Source organism: Octopus bimaculoides, chromosome 5 (assembly GCF_001194135.2).
Source record: "Octopus bimaculoides isolate UCB-OBI-ISO-001 chromosome 5, ASM119413v2, whole genome shotgun sequence".
NCBI lineage: Eukaryota > Metazoa > Mollusca > Cephalopoda > Octopoda > Octopodidae > Octopus > Octopus bimaculoides.
Window position 1 is genome coordinate 2,569,476 of NC_068985.1, and position 11,686 is coordinate 2,581,161.

The window sequence follows — 11,686 nt, forward strand, 5'->3', positions numbered from 1 at the left end:
AATTAGAGATCAGCACCTCTTGATGCAACTGTCCTCATTCATACGCATTACATGACCCAACCAGCAGTCTTCTCTCTTGTACTCTACACCTGAGGCCATTTATACCCAGTTTTCCCCTCAAATCACTTACACTCTCTCATATAAGCACACTGACATTGTCCACCCAGTGAAGCCCATACAGGCTTCATTTCTTTCAAGCGTTTGCATATCCTCAATAGTCACAGACCATGTCTCACTGCCATGCAGCATAGCTGTCCATACGCAGGCACCATACAATCTACCTTTCACTCTGAGGGAGAACTCCTTCATCACTAACAGACATAGAAACTCTCTGAACTTCGCCCAGCCTAGTCTTATTGTAGCATCTATGCTTTCGGAACCCCACTCCCCACACTACTAATTCAGTCACTTAAGTAACAGAAACTGTCTACTACTGCTAAGGCCCCCCCCCCTGACATTTGATGGAGTCTACTTTTGGTTCATGCTTAGTGTTTAATGTATCAGCACTTCAAACACCTGTAAAGACTACTTTCTCCGTTAGTTGTCCAGTGATACAGTTGCACTTCTTATGTGTCCATAGCTTGTACTGAGTACACCTTATGGAGTTTCTCCTGACACCTTTTCTATATATCGAGCAGGGCCATCTCCCTGAAGGTACCTGCAATTTGTCTGTTTTCTTACTTATCAATACTTTGGTCTTTCTTACATTAACTCTAAGGCCCTTTGATTCCAAACTTTGCTTCCACACCTGAAATTAGGGTAGTGATTCAGCAATAAGAAAGACAAAACTTTGGCCACTATCAACTTTAGGTGAAGCAACTGGAGAATGAAACTCAGTGATTACAAGATTCTAACCTAAAAATATGATCCTCCATCCTCTCCACAAAAAAAAATTAAGGAAACTATTAAATGTTTTATAATCAATATTGCTATGCTTGGAGAAGTGGCTGGGCAAACCACGGACACACGTGCTCTTAATGTACCGTATTTGATGGTCTATTGGATGGTGAAATATTCCACAATGACACTCTCTCTCTCTCCACTCTTCTACCAACACCATTAATCAACATACTAAAACAGATCAGACACAAGTATAGTTGTACAATGAAATGATAATCAACCATCCACAATATATGAATGACCTCTGTTTGTTGAGAGAGTTAAACACTTTGGAATATAGGTTTATATACTGAACCTGTTCTCTCCAGTAAAGAATATGCCATGACAACAAGCATTAAAAAGTTTTAAAAAACAAAACAAAAAAAGACAGAAGAATAATCTACTAATAAAATATAAAGACCTGAAGAAAAAGGAATTAGACTAAACACAAATTTACAAATAATTAGAAATTAATGAACTAGACTGAGAAGAACACTAATGAAACAAAAGGTTAGAAAGTAATTCTATAAACACAAACGACTGTGATTTAAAGCATTAAGTCTATTGATAATGAAGTTATGTTCTAGAAGTTATATATTCTATAGAATAATATATTATAAAAGTTATTGAAAGTTATATTCAATTGAGTGTTAAGTGAATTATCAAGTCTAGAGAGGAAAATCAGAAAAATAATTACTGTAGTTAAAATATACTAACCTAAAAGTGATACAAAGATAATATTTAACACCAAAAAAACAATTATAAAATATCTTTTGAAGGACTTGAAAAATATCCACAAGTATCCTTATACAAATAGTTAAAACACATGAAAGAGAAAGGTTTCATTTTTCAGGTAAACCAACAAGTGTAGAACAGAGGTTAAGGTAACAGGTAGTTGTACTGAAAATGAAGGTTTAGAACATTAGAATTGTACACAGACCGAATTGAAGTGAAAAACTTCTGCAAAACTAAACAGCAAAAATATTCACATGTGATAAGAAAAACTCCAACCAATGCGTGTCCAATAGAATTTTGCAAAATGGAATGGGTTAAAGATACACATCAAAGATGAATCCAAAGGATTTTGGTTCCATTACCAGGAAGTACCACATACAATAATGATGCAGATTATAAAAAAAAAAAAAAAAGAGGAACTTCAGAGGCTGTGAGAAAAAAAGGCAATGAATCCTATTGTTTCTGACTGTTTTGGCTTAGTGAAAATGGATTATTTAAACAGACATGACATTCATATAGCGGAAACCTTGCCAATATTAATTATATGAAGAGAAAAGAGATGATATAAGCTTTTATCATAAAAGATTTGAGAAAATGTCAAAGCAATCATACTCTAGGACATGTTGATTTACACAAATAGAAAGATTAAGAAATAAAGCTAAGATATTATCGTCAGAGATCATAAGGAGAAACATATCAATTGCAGAGGATAACTGTATATATATATATATATATATATATATATATATATATATATATATATATATATATATATATATATATATCATAATGAAATGGAGAATCTATCCAAAATATAAATAGCTGAAAATAGAGATATTCAGAATGTGTGGGTTGAAAATAAAAATGATCCTCATAATACTAGGTGCCTTGGGAATGATACAAGAAAATGCAGACAAATACAGAAGAAAAACAGAGATTTATAAACCATACACAACATAGAAAATGTATGTTGTGTACATGGCAATTGTGTATTTGAAATTTGAGAAAAACACAAAAGCAAAATGTCACATGAAAGCCAAGGCTGATGAGGCTGCACTTGTTTGTACAGTGAAATCCCATGACATTACAGCTGAACGAAAAAGAAATTCTGAAGACATCCCTATATCCATAGATACCATTAACGTATTTCAACACTAAACATATATAGCAATATTAGAAACTCCTTCAAATATTTAAGCCTTTAGCATTGAAACTAGCCACATCCAGCTCAAATATCCTGTTTTGTTCAAGCCAGCCAGATCCAGCTTCTTACACCTACCCTACAATGTCATTCTAAAAATAAGCAATCACAATGAAATCTCAAAGCTGTGAGATAATGCATGATTCATTCTGACAACAAGGTGAATAAACAAGCCCCACATTTGACAGAAAGATCTAAATGCCAGAGGCTTAAGCTGATGGTGTTAATAAAATATCCAAGTTTTACCTGACACTAAATTCACACAAAATAGTTTAATTACTCCACAGTTTCTGTTACCAGTGGAAAGATTGATTGATCATAGATTAAAACTTACAGCTAAATCTAAGTGTACAGGAAAAAACAAAAATTAAATAGATACATCAACTTAATTACATATAGAACTCATTACGTTTATAATCTGGTTAAGAAAAAAAATGCAAAAGCATAAAAGAGTTGCAACTAAACAAATGAATAATAGAGATGCTGGCAAATGAAAATATGGCCATAGGGCAAATAAAGAAAGCTAAATGAAAACTAGGAAATTGGATATATTGATAACTAAAAAGCCATTGATATTGTCCTTTATTCAATGATTCTGGAAACATTAACCTTGACTGTTTCTTGTGAATACGAAACTAGTGTAACGGTTTGATCCTAACTCTATTCTTGCTGCTAATTCACTGCCACTGTAACCAAATTATTTCCATTATTGTCTCTATAAATTACAGACATTACTGCTTACGGCACACTCATATTCTTTACACTTGCTCCACTTCTATTGGAAGTAGCTTTTTGTTAGAACTGGATGTTATTATTCCAATAGACAAAGAAAAAAAAAAAGGCTTCGTCATAGCTTCCTTTCTAAAACACTTTGATGTGTATTGTAAGATCACTCACCACTCATAACTCGTATGATCAGGCTTCTTTTCTAAAACACTTTGATGTGTATTGTAAGATCACTCACCACTCATAACTCGTATGATCAGGCTTCCTTTCTAAAACACTTTGATGTGTATTGTAAGATCACTCACCACTCATAACTCGTATGATCAGGCTTCCTTTCTAAAACACTTTGATGTGTATTGTAAGATCACTCACCACTCATAACTCGTATGATCAGGCTTCCTTTCTAAAACACTTTGATGTGTATTGTAAGATCACTCACCACTCATAACTCGCATGATCAGGCTTCCTTTCTAAAACACTTTGATGTGTATTGTAAGATCACTCACCACTCATAACTCTTATGATCAGGTGGGAGGCCATCATTTAGTGGGGAATAAGAATAACTCAACTAAAAACATTTCCAGAAACTGGTTTGGCTCTAATTTACTGGATAGCAACCAAATGTTTTTTCAATTATTTACATTTGACGGGTATTTGTCCTCATCAGGTGTCTTGGGGAAATTTCGAACCTGGGTTCTCATTCCTAACGTATTTTTCGAAGTTATTATTATTATTATTATTATTATTCAGGTCACTTTCTGGAATCGAACTCGGAATCCTGGGGTTAATAGCCCACGCTCTTAACCACTACGCCATATGCCCAAGGGCATATGGCAGTGAACTGAATAATAATAATAGGTGGCTGGATGTGTTCTTCGCTGCTCTAACCTGTCAGCAGCTGAAGACACAGAAACACTAATACAACCCAGCAGGACAACTAAAAAAATAACTCTAAAAGACTGGAATATCTACAGTTTCCTGTGAGTATTTTGAATTTCCCTCAAAATAAGTTAAGGAACTTACATATCTACAGCTTTCGAACACATAAACGATCAGCTTTAAAACCTTTAATATCTACAGCTTCTGTGAATACTTATCATTTCCTTTCCCCCTGAGTACTTGAAAATGCAAACATCCTCTTTATTCCAAGAACACTTCAGTTTTCTCTGTTCGGACAGACAAAAAATCATCTCCAGTAAATTTTAAAATCTTCATATCTACAATTTTCTGTGTAAAAATTTTAACTTCCTTTTCTTTCTGTTCTTTTTTCCCTGAATATTCGAAAATGTAAACATCCTTTTTATTGTAGACAAAACACCACAGTTTTCTCTGAACGGACGTACAAACGAACACCTCAAAAAATTAAGAAATTTTAATATCTCCAATTTTGTGTGATCATTTTGTCTTCCCTGACTAACAGAATATGTAAACATGCCTTTTATTGCAACAACACAATTAAATGCATGAAAAAAAAATTAAGGGAGTAAGCACTTGCCAATATGCACATACTGCACAACTACAAAAACTGAAAACCACAGCAAAACTTTTAAAAAGAAAAGAAAAATTCCAAAAGAAAAAGAAATTCAGAAATTCAAAAATCCAACAAGGTGAACATCTCTTCCTCCTACTATTCCCAAAGACTGGAATATCTACAATTTCCTGTGAATATTTTAAATCTCCCTCAAAATAAAATAAGTTAGGAAACTTACATACCTACAGCTTTCGAACACACAAACAATCAGCTTAAAAAAAAACAACCCTTTAATGTCTACAACTAATGTGTGACGACTTATCCTTTCCTCTCTCCCTGAGTATTCAAAAATGTAAACACCATCCTTCTTTTTATTCTAAGAACACTACCATTTCTCTCTGTGCAATCATACAAAAGACCATATTTAGTTAATCATAAAACTTTACTATCTACAACTTGTTTTTTTTTCTTTTTGATTCTCCCTGAGTATTCGAAAATGTAAACATTCTTTTTGTGGCCACTAGCCCAGAAGGAATATAAGAGATGCCACCACAATATGGCCAGGCTTGTCCATTGGACACTTTGCAACAAGTATGGACTTGACAGAGCAAAAAAGTGGTACGACCACAAACCTGAAGACATCGTTGAAAATAGAAATGCAGAGATCCTATGGGATTTTATGATTCAGTGTGACCCTGAGATAGAGAATAGGAAGCTGGACATAGTCTTAATAGAGAAAGAAAACAAACTATGCTGGATCATAGATACAGCATGCCCAGCTGACAAGGTATGCGATAAGGAAGAAAGAAAAGTCGAGAGATATAACTCCAAAAATTTTTACAGGAGGATAGGGAAAAACACCAGTTACAGTAAAGTCTGTCCCATCAAAAGAGGTGCAGGGATTTGGGAATAAAGTTTGGGCAGAAGAAAAGAGAGCAAATAATGCCAAAGTTGACAAAGCCCTCACCCATTAATGGCTAATAGCTTCTGACTTAACATCAGAAACAGAAAGGTTTATCATAGCAGCCCAAGATCAATGCCTACCTACAAGGAACTACCAGGCCAACGTATTAAAGAATGGCAGCTCCCCAATACGTCGTGTATGTCAACAACAAATTGAGACCATTGATCATGTTGTCTCCATGTGCAGTCTTCTTGCGCCTATAGAGTATCTCAACAGGCATGATAGAGCTGCACAATATATTCATTGGGTAATTTGCAAAAACCTGGACTTGCCCCATGATAAAAACTGGTGGGAACACAAACCACCCCCAGTACTTGAAAATGATCACATCGCACTCTTCTGGAACTTCATCATTCAAACTGACAGAAAGATAGATGTGAATAGGCCAGACATCATATTGAAAGACTTCAGACAAAAATCATGCCTCCTCGTTGATATGACTGTCCCAATCGATATAAATGTATCTGTCAAGACCTACCAAAAGCTGAGCAAGTATAAAGATCTTGAAATAGAAATTGGCAAAATGTGGAACATCATGATTGAAACAATACCTGTTGTCATAGGTGCCCTAAGAATGATAGCAAAAGGGGCTGATTCCTACCTAGCTCAGATACCAAGAAACCCCAAAATGGCAGAAATTCAAGAGATAGTGCTCATGGAAACTGCCCATATCCTATGCCAAAATACTTTCTCTGTAATCTCAAATTTTAAAACAAACACATAATTTTCTTATGATGTCTTAAACATTCTCTGGAACAATACTATGTGTAAAACCAAATATATAGCACCCTAAGCATAACACCAACAGGAACTTCTAACTTGTCTCTTGAGGTCTCTGGGTGAGACTTGGAGCCAACTTGTAGAAATACAAAGCAAAAGTGAAGCATAAAATAATAATAATATCTAAAAATACCTTAAGAATGAGAACCCAGGTTCGAAATTTCTCCAAGACACCTGATGAAGGCTGGAGGGTATATCAGCCGAAACGTTGTGCTAACAACAAAGAAGGTGAGGACAAATATCCGTCAAATGTAAATAATGTACATAATTCCTTGTCTCTTAAATATAGAACTGTTTCTTCAAATGTGAGCAATTAATGTACAGATTCTGAAAGTAATCTTTTCTTACAAAAACAAACAAAATATCTAGTAAACTCTCAAGGCAGAATCATTAGCAGCATTTTGTCCAGCTGTTTGCTCTGAGTTCAAATTCCACTGAAGTCAATTTTGCCTCTCATCATTTTGCAGATGATTAAAATAAGTAACAGAATATAAAATACTCACCGGAATCAGACATCATTCTGCCATTACTGAATTTCCAAAAACAAAATAACAGACAAATGAAAAATTTACCCTAATTTCTCGGAAAATTTATTTGTTCATTTAATATCAACCCTGGCTGATCTTATGACTCAGTGAAAGAAAATGAAGATTGCAAATGGAAAATATTCTATAACTAAGACTAAACAGATCTTCCTTTACAACAACAAAATACAAAAAAAAAAAATAATGTTCTTGGCTACGTCAGGCCATAATCTAAGCACATCTATGAGCAATGTTGTTAGATCAGTAATATAAAGAATAAGGCTGAACAATATAAGAAAACTGCTCTGTCCACCTTGTGTTAATGTATGGCAGTGAGACATGGTCTTTAACATCAGGAATCAGAAGGTGCTTGGAGAGCTGAGAAATATGGTCCTTCAGGAGAATATTAAGGATAACATGGACAGACAAGTGCATAATGAAGAGGTGATGACCTGGGCTGTGGTAAATAGGAAGCTGCTTCATGAGATAAGAGCCAAGAAACTGAAATTTCTCCATCCTGTAATGAAGAATGTGGGCCCAAGGAGAATTTAGAGATGACTGGAAAGATTGAAAGAAAAAGAAGCAGAGAATGGAGAAGGATGATGTGGATGTTCAAGTCTGAGGAATTGGTTGGAAGAAGAGAGGCATTGAACATCAGGAAGTGGAACTGTTACGGAAAACAAGGAACAGAGGATTGAGGCAAGACATGATCACCTTATGTCCTACATTCTGGGCATGGCACCTGAAGAAAGAAATGTATATACATAAGAGACACCTAACTTCCACTGACCCAGAATTACAATGATTATAGAAAGTCTCAATAAAGAAGATTAATTCTTAACATCCCGCATGACATGAATCTACCTGACAGCACATCTATTCGTCAGTCCTAGAACACCTAAAACAACTACAGTCAAAACACACTTGTTTCTATTTGTTTGAAAGTTGCTAACTCTCTAATCATGGAGTTGTTTCTTTCTCAAAAGCTTCATACACAGCTGGGTTTGTTGTTTCTGAAAGGGAGTAAATTAGCTGATTGGAAAATTTCTTAATGAGTAAGCTGCAAAAAGATCAGGGAACATTTTGTTTTGTTGTTGGTTGTGATGTTTATACAACCAGGTCTGTTACTCATTGCATTTATTGCTCTCGTCTCTTTTCACCTGTTTTTCTAGTTATTATAATGCAATAAATTAGCAAGCACACAAGCATTACTTTCTTTTTGGCTCAAATGACAATTACCTTTCACTTGTTTCAATCATTGGACAGTGGCCATGCTGGAGTACTGCTTTGGAGGGTTTTAGTTGAATGAATCAACCCCAGTACTTATGTATTTTTAAGCCTGCCACTTTAATCTACCAGACTATTTTGCAACACAAATTGTCAAGTTGTTATGGGGAACAAACACAAAGACACACTCATATGTGCATGTCTCACTATCTATCTAGGTACACACACACATACAAATGTGGCGACCTTCTTGTCAGTTTGCCAACTAAATCCCCTCACAAGACCTTGGAGTATAGAAGAAGACATTTGCCCAAGGCACCACACAGTGGGACTGAACATGGTACTATGTGGTTGGAGTAGCAAACTTCTTACCAGAATGCCATGCTTGAAAATTTCCAACACGATCATAAGAATTAATAGATCTGTAAAATAGCGACATTCTTCAAATTATTGAGGAAAATCCTTTACAGTCCCAAAAACTCTTATTTATAAAGACAAAGGAAGGCTAGAGACTATCCTTGATACCAGAGGACAATCTTCAAGACCATCTCGGTCACTTGGCAACATCACATCATATCCCATTCCCTTCATCAATATTATCCACTTGACTACAGTAAATTATCCCAGATTTACTGGAATCCAGTCAATACAGTTAGAAAAACTTCCAAATGTTATCCGTATAAGAAGCCAGTTTAACAAAGACATGCAAACAAGATATTTTCTGATGGTTTACTGTAGAATTTCTTGTTCCTTTTTGACCTCAAATGTTATTTTGCATATGTTTGAATGTTTTGTAATGTTTATATTTTTTTAACCAGTTACACTTTAAATTCACTGACAAGTTAATTTGGGTCACTGAACATTTGAATCCTCATTGTTGAAACCAATGGAAAACCAGTGTGTGTGTGTGTGTGTGTGTATGTCTAATGTTTTACACTTTAATTTTATTCTTGTAGAACCTGAATTTGCTCTCGTTAAGTAGTAGACTTTTACAAGGTTGATAGAAATATCTCTTTCCTATGAAATCCTCATGTTACAAGCCAAGCACTAATCTAAGAAATTAATGCTCAACACATTGAAACAAAAGACTATTGAAAATTGTATTCTAAAAGATATTTTTTCTATTTCAAACAGAATTCAGTTGAATGAATCCTTTTTCTAGAGAGTTCTACATTTGTCACAAGTCAACAGAGCTGGAGCATAACCCCATTTCCTTTCCATCAAAAGAGCAATATTCTTCCTTCCCTTGAATGGAACAGGTCTGACCCCAGTTGTTGCTGGGACTTATTTTCAAGCAAAGCAAAGCAAAGCAACATGAAATGAAGTATTTGAAAAAAAAAAGATTAAACAAAGATAATAAAAAAAGACAAAACAAAAGGCTTCTTTGTTGAATAGTTGAGAAGGTCCTCAATAAGACGAGTGCTGACATTAGTTAAAATATTGAGTTTTAGTATGGCTACAGTTGAATCAAAAACTATTTATCTTCTGTTCGTTGAGGTCAGTGGGGAATTTGATCGAGTGAATTGCAAACACTTGAGGAAACTACTTAAACATTATGTATATTCATCATAGTTAATAATATTTATGAAGAATCTTCACAATGCTGTGGCCTAACTGTCCACGTGTAGCAGCTGCTTCTGTAAGTTTTCCTGTTCTACATGCTGATCAATAAATTAAATTGGCTTCATTAATTGAAATATGAGATCCGTTCAAAAAGAAACCATACTTTTAAAACAACATGTCAGCCAACCAATGCAGGGTTCTTGTGACTATGATGCTGTGTGCAGCTGACCTTGGTTTTTCAGTGAAATGATAAGCCACACCAGGCAGCCATTGATCTACAGGTGCTAGAGTGAAGGTATGTCTAATGCATTTGGCTATTTGCTTCAAGTTGAACAATGAGGAAAAATGTATCAAACGAGGAAGAATTTTATGATGCCTATTCTAATAATAATGCAATAAACCAATGGGGATGATTATTTGAGCTGTGTATAAGGTCGCATATGATATCGACATTTCAAACTGAGAAGGACATCAGAACAATAGGCACAGCAGTGGCTGTGTGATAAGTAGCTTCCTTACCAACCACATGGTCCCGGGTTCAGTCCCACTGCGTGGCAGCTTGGGCAAGTGTCTTCTACTATAGCCTTGGGCCGACCAAAGTCTTGTGAGTGGATTTGGTAGATGGAAATTGAAAGAAGCCCATCATATATGTGTATATATATGTGTGTGTGTGTGTTTGTCCCCCCAACATCGCTTGACAACCAATGCTGGTGTGTTTATGTGCCCCATAACTTAGTTGTACTAACTCTTCTGACCTTGAAGCTGAAAGGCAAACACAGTCTGCCACTAAGGGTTTTGGCTCTCTTGCAAAGCATCTATGGAGCTGCCGTGATGTTGCCTGCAACACAAAGATATAGGTGTACAGTGTCACAGTGCTCCTTTACTTCCTTTATGCCACAGAATGCATGGCCCTCTACTACAGCAACATCAAGGCCCTGATACAAATCCAACTTCATCATCTGCACTCCAGCTTCATATCAGGTGGTGGGATCACATTCCTGATGTAAAGGTCCTGATGTCACACTAGCATAGTTTGTGTGGAAGTCCTCATTACCTCATTGCAGCAGTGCAGGGCAGGGCATGTTTGCAGGATGGAGGGCGGTAGGTTCCCAAAGGCAGTTTTCTATGTTGTGCTATTTTAGGGCAGGAATAACTAATGGTAGCCAGAGGTTGTGATGCAGGGATGTGCTGAAGAGACATATGAAGAACTCTGACATCTCCTCAGACTCCTGGGAAGAGAAGGCCCTGTGGCATGAGGAATGGCACCAACTGCTGAAGCTCGTGATTCTGTCCACTGAGGAGAAGCAACAGAGAGAATATGAAAGAGCACATGAGAGACGTTACTTCTCCGTTGCATTAAGTAGTTTCACCTGCTGCAGATTAAGAGCAGGCCTTGTGGCCCTGCTACAGATAATTTCTGAACAGTGCAGACAACGTCAACCTATCAATGAGAGCATAAACAAAACACATACAGCAAGTATGTGACACACATACATATATATATATATATATATATATATATATATATACTGTATTTATATATATTGTAAGTTATAAAAATATATTTTTGCATGAAAAACTCAGTGGTCCCTGTGAACTAACACATTAGCTGCCAA

The 11,686-nt window shown here is 35.8% G+C and overlaps 1 long non-coding RNA gene across 2 annotated transcripts in view; it reads left to right on the top strand.

Moving 5' to 3' along the window:
• Nucleotides 1-11,550, top strand: part of LOC128247884 (uncharacterized) — a 201,781-nt gene extending 190,231 nt beyond the window's left edge. Inside the window, exons 4-5 of one of the 2 annotated variants that reach the window (XR_008264191.1) lie at nucleotides 4,292-4,521; nucleotides 9,642-11,550. This is a non-coding gene — a long non-coding RNA (uncharacterized LOC128247884). The remainder of the gene's footprint in view (nucleotides 1-4,291; nucleotides 4,522-9,641) is intronic. The other variant, XR_008264190.1, reaches the window with a different exon arrangement.
• Nucleotides 11,551-11,686: the final 136 nt, after the last annotated feature.